The 13,209-nt window shown below is 46.3% G+C and overlaps 1 protein-coding gene across 8 annotated transcripts in view; it reads right to left on the reverse strand.

Moving 5' to 3' along the window:
* The window catches only part of FRMD4B (FERM domain containing 4B), a 197,911-nt gene that overhangs the window by 105,816 nt on the left and 78,886 nt on the right, over nt 1–13,209 (reverse strand). The window contains exon 1 of one of the 8 annotated variants that reach the window (XM_043551219.1): nt 56–171. The exons of 6 other annotated variants lie outside the window; for them this stretch is intronic. The gene's annotated coding sequence lies outside the window, so the exon portion shown is untranslated. Of the gene's footprint in view, nt 1–55; nt 172–13,209 lie in introns of those variants that run through there. One more of the 8 variants, XM_043551215.1, reaches the window with a different exon arrangement.

Below are 13,209 nucleotides of genomic sequence, written 5' to 3' on the forward strand. Positions count from 1 at the left end.
AATAAACAACATTATCTGCAGCTGGTAAGCATTAGAAATAAATGTATTCTCTTACCTCCAAGCCACAAACTCTGGTAGTTTAAAAGGACTGGAGAAACCCAGAAAGTTACACATCAAAGAGTGCATGTACTAAACATTTGTATTTTTCTCTCAATCTGAGCCAGTGGAAGTGGGGACACACAATCCCTGACTTCTTCCGTTGCCGTATAATCTCAAGGAAATGACCTTACTGTTTGTTGCTTTGATTACAGATTCAGAAACAAAAGCCCTTCCAGCATTAGTCAGGGGATGCAAGATGTTGAAGTCTGATATTTGAAAGGGAGAAAAAATAAGTTTTTGATTTTTTTTAAACAATACCCCTTTTTGCGATCAAATTAACCAGCGAAAAATAAAACCCAGCAACTATCAAAGTCATCTTAGAATGAGCCAGCCCAGTGGCAACAAGCCCTCTCACAAGGGGTCAGATACTAGATATCACCCAGCCCCATTGCCCTGCTGCAGATTCCCCTTAAAAGGGCAGCTGAGTATTGGAGTCAGCATACCCAGCTCTACACCATGCCCACAGTGCCGGGGCAGAAAGGAGCAATGGAAACTAGTGCAAACCTGAGGTTTAAAGCACTGCACTGAGTGAGGGGATCTGGGTTTAGTTCTTGCTCCAGCCATTTCTGAAGCCTGGATGCTTCTTTGCATCTATGAGCGGGCCTGGGGACAAACTGATCTCAGCGGCCAACTAAGAGCCAAATATATATACCTGGCCTCTGACATGCACACCTGTTAACCCTTGATTTATCTGTAGGAACATTTGGGAGGAAAACCAGGGACACCTTTTAACCATAGTTGCCAACTTTCACGCGATAAATGAGCACCCCGACTTTCACAAAAAGCCAAAAATCAAGCTAATCCCATTTCAAAACAAGCCAATCCTTAAGAACCCCAACACTCTATGTGACTAGATCTCCCCGGCGTGCAGTCTGGGACTCTGGTGGGCCTGCTGTGCACCCTAGACTCTCTCCCCCCACCTTGCCCCTGCTTGCCCCCCTTGCCGGGAGCCGATCAAAAAAAAGAAGCAACAAGCTACAAGACAAACAAACAACAAGCCAAAAACTAGCCAACAAGCAACTCACAAACCAATTAAGCCAAAAACAAGCCCAATTTCTGCTGTCTTTTTGCGGGTTTGGCATGTCTGCTTTTAACTGCACTGTTGTACATTAAACCAGGAGAACTTTTCAGAGGGAGAGAATGGAAAAAATATTTGGCTCAAAATTGGGGCTGCCCCTGCTAAATAGGAAAGGCTGTCTGTCATATGGCACAGAGACGCCTCTTAACTTCAGTCAGAAATCTGTGCATGGGGCAATGGTTGGGATACGTTAGAATTGGTACTAAACCCCACCCCCTCCAACCCGCCCAGTCCTTGATGGCCTGATTGAACGTTGGGTCTAAAGCAGGGGTAATCCATTATTTTTTGTCAAGGTCCAAATTTCTTGGTCAAAGTATAGACAAGGTCCGGACTCCAGAAAATAACAAATATAATAACAATAGTGATGATAATAAGTAAATACAAAGATTTTGGGGTCTGTTCAAAAGGGTCTGGTGGTCTGGATTTGGCACATGGTCCACCTATTGACTACCCTGGTCTCTAGGCCTTGCTGTATCTTATTTCTCCAGTCCAAGTAAACAATGCTGCGATGGTCAGAAACTGCCTGCATATAAAGAAGACAGCATCGTACACTACTAGAGTTTAGAACTTCATTGCTTGGTATGGAAGTTGCTTTCTAGCCCCAACCCAAAATGTGAACTTTGCTCAGACACTGGGCATTAAAGGAACTTCTATTCATTCCAATTCAATGCCAGTGAGGCAGGAGAAGCCGCAGGTATTGTTATGGCAGGCATCCCTGAGGGATGCTATTACATATAATCTTCCAAGCTCACATGCTAAGAACAAGAACAAGATCTGACTCTTGTAAAGGACATGCTGCATTGTTAATTTTTGGATTGGCAAGGTTTGTATAAAAGGCACCTTCTGGAAGCATTCCTGAGCTAGCAGCAGGAGAATTCACCCTCTGCCTTGGTCTCTGATTAGAGTTTCCAGTCTCTCATCTCCCAGGCAAATGGAGGGCAGAGATATCTGGATCCTACCCTTTGGCCAAAGATGTCACAGTCTCAGTCTGCTTTGGGGCCATGCTCTCCACCGGGCCTGGTAGAGGGACCTGGGTCCTCCCTCTCCACTGGGTTCCAGCCCTTTGAGGAGCTGCACCGGCAACATCCTCCAAGCTGAAATGCCTAGTGTGCTGTCCTGGGCCACTTCCTACCTATACCCTCCTCTGCTTGGGGCATGGTCCCCTACAGTCCCAATAATCCAGAATTTAACAGAGTCCAAAATGAGCAGAGCCCGGCAGGGCATACTGGTTCTCGAAGCGGGGTTGGAGAAGATTATCGGGGGTCCTTATCAGAGCTGTGATTCGTCTCAGGGTCAAACTTCCATCCGGCTTCCAGGAGAAGGCTTTATCTTCCCTCCAGCCAGTTCACCTTCCCATCCCCTTTCCCCTGGGCTTCTGATCTCCTTTTAACCTGCTCCTCTAGCCACAGCATGCTCTGCCAGCCTGGAAGTATGGGGTTATCTGGGCCCAGTATTGTCCTTTAACACCTTTGGGCCCAGGGTGGGGTTTGTGCACCCTAACACAAGTCCCCAAATCAAGATACCTACGGTCTGATTTTCAGAGCGGCTGGGCACTTGCAACTCCAGCTGAGATCAATGGGAAGTGCAAATGCTCAACACTTCTGAAAATGCAGCCTTACACGTCTAAAATTGGACTTCTAACGACTGGGGCATCCAAATTACAGACCAGATTTAAAAGCATGGGTTTTATTGACTACAGTGAAAGCAGAAACACTATCGCCAAACCCACACATTCATACACTGAGAGTCAGGCCCCCAAAACCATGAGATTGGTTTAAAAATCACAAGATTTCTAATATATCCTTTTGGTTCTCTATGTTTGCCTTCTGGCTTTAGAGCCTGTTGGGTGCACTCTGCTCATGTTTTCACACTTTTTTTTTTTAATGCAAGCTGAGAGTCCCACCTGATCACATGACTCCAGGAGCTGATGCTTTAAGAATAGTACCCAGGATCACGAGACACATAATACAATCATTAGAGTTGGCAACATTGCAGAAGTAAGGCTCTGGTGTTCACACAGATTCAATCAGTTACAAATCAGGGTTGCAGCAGTTAAATGAATGGGTAACAGCTGACACGGTTTTAGTAAAAAATTGAGTTCATGTCATTAAAAAACCCAAGAACCAAGATGGAAACTAGACAGTGAGTCATTTTTCCTTTTAGCAGTAACAGAAAATGTGACTGTTACCGGTGTGATGCCAACTTCTGCCCTGAGTGGAACAACCACCTGGGTTAGGAATAACAGGGACATGTGGCAAGAAAGAGAGAAGGCTGCAAAGCCCTTGGGAGGTTCCCAGCATAGGCACTGCAAAATTCGGTTGTACCTTTCGGGCATATGCAGCTTTTCTGAGAGGCGAAAAAAAGATCAGAATCTGAAAAAATATATACACAGTGTGCCTCTGGGTGCAGGGAGGACTACCAGGTTTACAATGGCACCGTCATACCAGGCCCACAATCAGAAGGGGCCCATTATGGTTCCCAGGCAGAAGTGCCGGAAGCTCCCTAGAAGTGGGTGGGCCACTAACACCCAAAGTGTGGCCCTGCCCCCCCCCCCGAAGCCCCATCCCCACTCTGCCCCAAGGCCCCACCCTTGCCCCATCTCTTCCCACCCCCATTCGGCCTCTTCCCCTGATGCCCCACCCTCACTCCACCTCTTCCCCTGAGGCCCTGCCACTCGCTCGTCTCTGCCGTCACCCCCACCCGCACCCCCTGACTCACCCTTAAGGCAGGAAAAATAAGTGACAGGGCCATGGCCCCCTGTCCCGGTGCCCTTGTTGCCAGTTATCCGGTTTTTGACCAGAAATTCCACTCGAAAAGTGGACCTGATAGCGTCCAGTCAACATTGCTGACTGGACACAAAGTCCAGTTACAGGAGTAACTGCAATGACTCCCCGCCGGGAGGATGGGAACACCAGAGTCAGAGACCTCCTGGACTACGACCGGGGAGACTGGCTGGATCCCCTGACGCTCGCTCAGCGCATGGGGCTCTCCAGACCTCGTACTCCCCTGCGCATACTTCAGGAAGTGAGGGCAGCTTTGCCGCCCGCTGCTCGGGTTTACCTTGACCGGGTCCACCTTGACCGGGTCCTAAGGGTCCCGCCCACCCTCCATGCCAGGCCCTCCGGACCTTTTCATCGGGCCTCTGCCACGTGGACCCGACTGACCCACCCCCCCATCCCCCCGCCGTGAGCCGGCTACACGAGCTGCAGCAGGTCCGTTTCCAGACCGCGCCAAGGAAACATCTCTACACGCTCGTGCTCCACACCCTTCATGTCCTCACCCTCGTGTCCCGCCCCGACACAAAGTGGCGGGACCTCCTGCCACCTCTATAGGATGAGGAGCCCCAGTGGGCTGGCCTATATTCCACCTTGGTCCCGAGGCCCGCCGGGGATATCAGTTGGCGGCTCCTTCATGGGGCCGTGAGCACGGGCGTGTACTTGGCGCGGTTCACCCCAATCGCGGACACCTGCCCCTTTTGCAGTGTGAGGGAAACCCTGGCGCACGTCTACCTGGAGCACGCCAGGCTGCAGCCCCTTTTCCGGCTCCTTACGAATATTTTGTTAAGATTTTGGTTGCACTTTTCCCCTCACCTCCTTATCTATGCACTCCCTGTCCGTGGCCCCGCTAAGTCATGGGACCTCCTTGTCAACCTCCTCCTGGCCCTGGCTAAAGTGGCCATCTATAAAACGAGGGTGAGGAGGTTGGCCAATGGAGTCTCCTGTGACTGGGGGGCCTATTTCCGATCCTCCGTCCGTTCACGCCTCCGGGCAGAGTTTCTCTGGGAGGCATCCACTGACTCCCTCGACGCCTTTGAGGAGCAGTGGCCGCTGTCCGGGGTTCTCTGCTCGGTGTCCCCGTCCGGTTCCCTTCGTTTGACCCTTTGACCGCACTCCTGTCCCTGTTATTTCATTAGTTGTCCCCCGTAATTATTTGGTTTTCCAGGTCCTGTAGACCCCCCTCTTCGGCTGGGGAGGGAGGGGGATCCTTTAGCAGTGGGCGGGCTTTGCCTGCCCACTTCCTGGATCCCAATAAGAGGAGGGTGGGAAGAACAGCTACTGCTGCCTGGAGGAGCTGCAGCTCAGCTGGAGAGAGAGAACTGACTCCCAAGAACCCGGCTCTGGAGGAGAGAGGTAGTTACTGGCTCCACGCTGCCCCGGAGGGGATCCTGTCCGCCCCGCCCTGCCCTGTTTGTCCCCAGCCTCACTCTGGCCAGGGACTGACCTCTCCACCACCCCGCACTGTGCTTGTCCACGACTCCTGCCTCACTCCGGGAACTGACCCCCACTGTGCTCTTGCCCCTGGACCCCTGCCTCGCACTGAGGACAATCCCCCCACCTCATGGGGGCCCACAAATATGTTTGGCACCGGGCCCACATATGGTTAATCTGGCCCTGGCAGGGAGATATAGGGACATGCAGTCTTTTGACTGGTTACAAGGGCAAAAGTAGTAGGTGTCTAGTAGCAAACTATAGTTCTGCAAACGGAGAATGCCACTGGGAGCAGCATTCCTTCATGGTGTTTCGGGTTTGTAGCAGCAGGGCTTTCAGCTGAGGCACAATCCGTGGCCAACTCTAAATTGAAACCCCCTCCCAGTCAAATTCAGGTGGGGGAAGAACAGTTGCATATTGGTTGACTTCAGTGGAGTTATTCATCTACACAGGGCTGAATTTGCCCCAATGGAGTCAAATTTTAAAAATACATATGGGCAATTTCATGTCTAATGTGTGGGTGCAATTGCTGCAATTGCACATGCAAAGGGAGGCTTAGACTCACAACTGGCTTTTGCAACACCCCCCCCACCCCCGCCCATGCAACTGCAATAATTGCGAGCAACAAATGCAGTATTGTGAATGCAGCTATAAAGTCAGGCTCTAATATTCCCTCGTGAGCATTTGCCTTGATGGAGGAGCTGCTACCTTTCTGGTAGGCAAACAAACAAAACAAACCCCACTGTTAAGGAACGTACGTACGTGTGTGTGTGACCACAACCCTTCTTCCCTCTTTCCCACCCCCACATCTGTCTATTCTCTTTTTCCTGCTTTTTTTTCCCCTGCTCTTCCCTCTTTCTTGGTGCTACTCATTCTGGAAAATAGCCTCCTATCCTAGCTGAAATCCATGGGAATTTAGCCATACCCTCCAACAGGAACAGGATTTGATTTTCTGTCCTCTTGTTCCATCTCTCTCCATCCTTTTTTTTCCCCACCACCCTCCTCCTCTTTGTCCCATTATCCCACTTTCTTTCCTTGTTCTCTGCCTCAGCTTTGTACGCCGCCTCTTTATATCTCCAGCCCGTGCCCTTACATGTATCCCACTTACTCCGACACGATTCTCCAATCTCTTGACCTCCTCCCCTGTGTATCACAACCAAGGAGCTGGCTGTATGCAAGAAGCTCTCTCCCAGCAGGTAGCACCAGATACAGTAGCACACTCCACCCCACCCAGACACCTCAGAGAGCAGAGGACCTGATCTGGGGATAAAAACCCTAAATGGTCTGGTCCAAAAGCAGGCAGAGGGTAACTTGTGAGTAATGGCCAGACACTAATGGCCAGGGATAGCTCAGTGGTTTGAGCATTGGCCTGCTAAACCCAGGGTTGAGTGTTTAATCCTTGAGGGGGCTGTTTAGGGATCTGGGGCAAAAATTGGGGATTGGTCCTGCTTTGAGCAGGGGGTTGGACTAGATGACCTCCTGAGGTCCCTTCCAACCCTGATATTCTATGATTCTATTATCATCGTTACATCTTGCACGCTCTCAGTATGTCACTTCTGCAAGGCCCGCAGCTTTCACTGGCATTGTAAGGATCTGTCTTAACTTGAACAATGAAGAGGAGTGGGGCCCTGGGAATGGAGACACCGCACCGTGAGATAATCATTTATCTATTCTATGTCAGCTCTTAGATGAGCCCTTTTTGGGGGGACCAGAAGTCATACAAGAGAACAATAAATAACGTGACAGCTTTATTTATATATACTGGTACCCCATGTGCAGAGGCCTCTGGATAACTAACAAGCAAAAAATGAGGCGGCAAAAGAGCCCAATAAACAAACAAACAAGAGAGCAGACAGAGAAGAGAGAAACCAAGCATCCTAGACAGTCTTCATCTCCACAAACCACATGTAAGACAACAATAAAAGACAGTAGTGTATCCATATACCTGTATATGGAAATGGTTAATCTTGGGATTGCTAATGACATCAATGTTTAAAGTATGACCAATAGTTGTATAATTTATTGACTTGTCCCAGTTTGCAGGTTAGGGTCAAGTCAGCATTAGAACTCAGGTCTCCTGACTCCCATTCTTTGCCCTTTACTCCTGTTTGTAAAAATCTAAAGCATTATTTGCCACTTTGACAGTAAGAGTTTTTTTCTATGCCAGGCCATAATATTAAAATGGATGACAGCTAATTGTAACTTCTGTTTCTAAGTTTGTGGCAGTTCAACATTTGTGATTAGAAATGGGAATCAGAAGACCTGAGTTCTAATCCTGGCTTGACCCTAACCTGCAAATTGAGACATGTCACTTCATCTCTGTGCCTTTATTTCCCTGACCTAAGCTGTTTGGGGCCAGGACTTAGTTTACTTTGTGTTTGTACGAAGTAAAACACAACAGAATAGGGCCCTGATCCTTATGGGGCTACTGTAATATGAATTAATAAATACTAGTAAAAAGTCAGTGAAATTCACAACATTGGAATTTCTGATACATAATGAACCAAACATACATCACAGACCCTTGGATGGAGGGACGCAAACAGGTCATCTTTAATCCAGGTGAATTTCAACAATGTCAGACAATGAATGGTTCTTGGACCCTACAAGTGATTAGAGACAGAGCTAGAGAGGCAGACAATGTTTGCATGACAAGAAATTAGCACACACAAAAAACAAAACAAACAAACAAAAAGCTGAAAATAAGCCTGTCCCCATTTGTACTCTTATTCAGGATTTCTAGGTGAAGTTTAAGGAATTGACCTAAAAATGGTTTAGAACCTTCCAATTGGAAAAGCTGCCTCTTTTCTCTGCAAGGGCCCTAACTGCTTTGGAATTTGCTCCCCCTTTGCTCTGAAATAGCCTAGACTAATGACCTTCAGGGCACATAGCAAAGTATATATATTTTTCCTGGGCATTTGAAAATGGGGAGGGGGAGAATTATAAGGATGATGGCAGAGGGCAGCAATGTGAGTTTTTACATTGCACGGCTTGCGGAGGGAGGCTCAGAATTGATTACACTGCCTCACATTCAGGGTATTATTTGCCTTGTATTTTTATGTTAGTTATTTTTAAGCATTTGTACAAATCTAAAGAAATGGTAATTTACAGAGAGAGAAAGAATGAATGTGCATGTGTGGAAGGATAATTTAAGCTAATCTATCCCACTGCTGATAACATTATCCTCTTTGCAGTCACTGAGAATGTGCTTGTCTCCATCTGTACAGCAGATCAGTAGAATTACTAATGACTAATTATTACTCCGATGTCTTAAGAGTGATGCCCTGATTTTTAGGGACAGTAAAACTAGAAGACAAAGATATTGCAGTATTATTTTAAGCACTCACTGTCCACTTGATCTTTACTGAACACAGGCAAATGGAAAGACAACGATAGAAACCAAAAAGGACAAACAGAAATGAAGAAACACAGTGAGTTAAAATTTGCCCTAAATTCCATTTATGCTAACCCATCATCTAGTGAAAGGGAATTAACCAAACTTTCTGGAGAAGTTTGAAACATCTGTGGAAATGAAATACAAGGAGATTCCCCATTGGACACCTCTATAAGAGTTTGTTTTTGAAAACTAACACCAGCTACATTTGAAATGTTAACGTATTAGTGAACCACATCAGACTGAAAAAAAATCACAGCTAATATAAATGGTTAGTGAATAGAGGCCTCTGTTTTGAAACTGGCACTGCGACATCTAGAAGGAAATGAGATGAAGCTCAGAGTCTGCTTATGAAGTTTGTCTGCTAAAATGGGAGGGAAGAGGCAGCACAAAAAAATTATTTCATTTGAACAAACTCTTTCAAACAAACGGTTATATCATGAGCTCAAATGGAAATATGTCTGGCAAAGATATTTGGAAAGTTGTTTTTGGAAAGTCGAATGTGTAAAATTAAACTTAATGCTGAACTGGCAGGGTGGGGTGTGCCCTGAGCAAAGCTCTGTTCTCAAGACTTCAGAAGGTATTAAAAAAGTTTAAAAGTTGCTTTCAGCTGCTGATTAAAAAGAAAGCCATTGCACTGTGTCTGAATGTTCTCTGCTTGCGAGGGGTATTTGGAAAAAAAAAAAAAGGATCTTTTAAATAATCAGTAGTAAAGTCCAAGATAAAAATACAGAAAAAGTATTTCCGAAAGGCGTAATTGCATTGATTCAAATCCCTTTGCAAAACTGACGTATAACCACAGCAAAGGTTCTCAAAAGGGACTCATGATCCTGGGTGCTCAGCTTGAGACACTTAAAAGGGGCAGGTGCTCAGCACTTTCTAAAAACCAGGCCCCTTTAAAAGTGTCTCATGTTGGCCAGACATGGGGACACTCAACTCAGCGGTCACTTTTAAAAGCCTCGGCCATCAAGGGGGACCTAGGTGTTCTGAAGACTCACATGAGCAAAAGCACTGGCCATTGGGCTGGATCCTGTGAGGTGCTGAACACGCTTAAGCCCCCACTCCTTTGAGTATTCCACACTCCTCAGGATCAGGCCTATGGAACAGGATTGACTTTTCTTTTCTTTCTTTCCTTGAAAAGGAAAAACTAGAAAGTCTCACATTTTTGGTCAATATCTGTAAGAAAAATAAACGGTAGGGTGTGGTAATACAGGAAATGAGTAGATATAGCTGTCCAAACTAACTGCATTTGCACCATAGGGAAGCAGAAATTCTCCATTTCCTCTCTTGTTCCTCCACCCCAAATTAGGTGTGGAGCAGACATATGGAGTGCCAAGCTTCTGCACTGTTGCTTCATCAGCAATTTCTTCACCTGACCTGGAGGAAACAACCTTCCTGAGGTTAAAATGAGGGTTGTCTATAAATCACAAGTTCAGCGTACCTACCTGCAGATCAGATTCTGACAGATGTAAGTTGTTCAGTTATACACCTAATTTCAGAGGTGTCTCTTCCCCACTCTGTTTTTATGTCAGACATATGCTTATAATGGTGCCTTGGATTTTTATTGCATGATTTTCCTTGGGCATCAGAATGGTTTCTCCTCTTAGGTATGCGTGGTACACACACCCGCACATGCCAACACTAACAGTTGAGCCTGGAGTCAGTTGCGTTTTAACTTGCAAAACTCACTTGTCCACATGTCCTCAGTTTGCTCCAGTGGGCTCAGAGCATGAAAATTCTGTCGCCTGAAGGGCAGGTGCGAACGATGGAAGAGAATGCTCTGGGGTACATGCACTCAAAGTCACATGCACGGTAGTTTGGAGTCTCAGCGATAATCAGGCCAGTAGTATGACAAATAGCTACGAGGTGGGAAAAGCGTTGGTACAGCAGGTTCGTGTACCCAACATTGCTCATTAGTCTCAAAGAGAGAAAGAGGATCCTACATAATATGTTCTAGCCCAGTTCTCTTTACCTGCACTGAAATTAGGTAAAACACAGATGGCCTTTAACTTCAGAAGAGAGAAATCTGTTTATTTGAGGCAAATGAGGTCACATTTTTATATTGGAAGAAAATGTCCCCGACACTCATAGATGCTTAAGTGAGCTTGCGCACCCCAGAGGGTCTCCAGTAACATTTCCCAGTGGCCCCAGAGAGCTACAGATATTATTGCAACGATGTCACACCCTCTTTCCTCCCTCCCCCAACCAAATGGGTATCATGCTGGGAGACGTCTAAGCTGCATTTTTTTTGGGGATTTTGTCCAAGCCCTAATGGTATTCGCTCTTATTGACTTGCCAAAGTTGCAAAGAATGTCCGTGCCACCACTCCATCAGCACTTTTCACCTTTCAATGTCGTTTCTAGGGTAGACTCCTGGATGCACTATGCTGTATGTAAGAGAAGATTCCTTGGCATACAGATTCAGCTCTCTGTGACAGGAGAAATTCATGTACAGTACCTTTTGTTCTTTTATCCAGGGTTCAGAGGTTATTTAAGAGGGAAGGACACCATGTCCCCTGCCTACATCACAGGAATTCCTCCAAATAAATAGGGCTGAGCAAATAAACATCCCAGCTCAGTTGGCAACTGTGTCAGCTCAGGTGACTTACAGGCCTCCTGAGGAGGAGACCGTTTCAAGTTCCTCCACTGGGGATTCTTTGTGTGAAAGACAGGCTGCCAATTCTGCACCAGAGTCCAAACTGAGCAAGTCCCTGTGCACAAGTGCCTCAGCGGGTGGGTGCCACTGAGTGGTCAGTCAGGTCTCCAAGGCAGATCTCTGTGGTGCCACTACCAAGAACAGAAGCCTCCAGGTATCTGTCCACATGACAATCCCCTCACATGAATCAAGTTGAAAGGTGTAGGCAAGTGCGGAAGTTCTAGGGTATTTATTTCCCCATCTGATAGATAAAGTCAGCTCTCTTTTTAGGTTAAGCATGGCTGTTGGGCTCATGGCTGAATACTAATGGCACCTCATTCACCCTTTAAACTCAGCCTCGCAAGGAAAAGTCATGAAAATTTACCAACCCAGGAAACAAAAACCTACTGGCCCTCTCTTTACCACGATGATTTATAGAGATGAAAAAGCAAATGGTGTTTTAACCACTTGAAAAAGAGAAGTTACTGGCCCCAGGTTAGTAGTTGAGACACAAATCTAATCATCTCTAAACTCTTCATAGTTAACAGCAGTTCTAATACCATCCACCTCGTCTTAAACCGTATCTACTCTATGAATACCACCCTAGCTAGGTTTCTTAATTGTTCACAGCTGTTAGCTAGTTAAACCATACATGCCCTGGAAATCGAGATATAGGATGAAATATTTGCAGCCAATGAACAAATTACCCTTCAGTGTTTTTACTAAGAAGTAACTATTGCCAAATCTTTTATATACAGTCTTATTTCACCTCTGGAATAGGGACACAAATGAAATCCAGAAGGCTGTGATTATTTTCATTCAATTAAATCCTTTTTCATCCTTGTTCAGTTCTACTCACTAGTAAAAGGATGAGAATGACATAAAGGTGCATTTCTGAGGTACTTATGTGGCCCCCCTTACTGGGGTATCAGAGCACTTCACAATCTTTAAACATATTTATCCTCCCAGAGCGGGAGGTGATGTTATCCCCATTTTACATACAGGGAAACTGAGGCATAGAGAGGCTAAGTGACTTGTCACTGTCAGACAGAGTCTGTGGCAGCACAGGGACAAGAACCCAGGTCTTCCAAGTCCTAGACTAGTACCCTGACCACTGGACCATCCTTTATTCTTTGAGAGACCTGCTCATATATAGGCTAAGATTCAGTACTACATTGAGGTCTGAGATTCCCAAGCTTATTGAATGGGATGGAGTTACGCTGGCAAGAGAGTTACATCAGGGTAAACTCGGAGTAATACAGTGGTGAATTGGGCCCTGCAACTATAGTGCAGTGTCATGTTGGCAAAGTCCCTGGGAGCCTAGGTACCCAAATTAATCATTTCATGCTTCCACAGTTCAAAAAAAACCCCAAAAACCAACCAACCCAACCCCCCTCCATCAAACGATGTTTTTAACTAGACCCTCGGATGTTCAAACATACTCGTAGCATTTCATTGCAACAATTATAGGCTCAGTCCTGCTCCCACTGGAATCAATGGGAGGATTGCCATTCACTTCAACGGGAGAAGAACCAGGACCTAAAGCAATAGATTGTGATGCATCATTTATACAACCCCCAAGGAAAGAATATTCAGTGTAGTCATTCAACCATTTCTCACATGAATAAATAAAGCCTGAATGATTATTACACAACCCAATTTAAAAATGCGAGGGTTGAAACCTGATCTACATAGCTAGAGGGTGGCTGGGTACACCCCAAAGCCCAGCGTACAGAGAAAGCATTCCCTGAAGCGCTAGGCTGTTTGGCCCGCCAATGCATGTAGCAGCTGTCCTT

This window comes from Chelonia mydas, chromosome 7 (assembly GCF_015237465.2).
Source record: "Chelonia mydas isolate rCheMyd1 chromosome 7, rCheMyd1.pri.v2, whole genome shotgun sequence".
In the NCBI taxonomy this organism is placed as follows: domain Eukaryota; kingdom Metazoa; phylum Chordata; order Testudines; family Cheloniidae; genus Chelonia; species Chelonia mydas.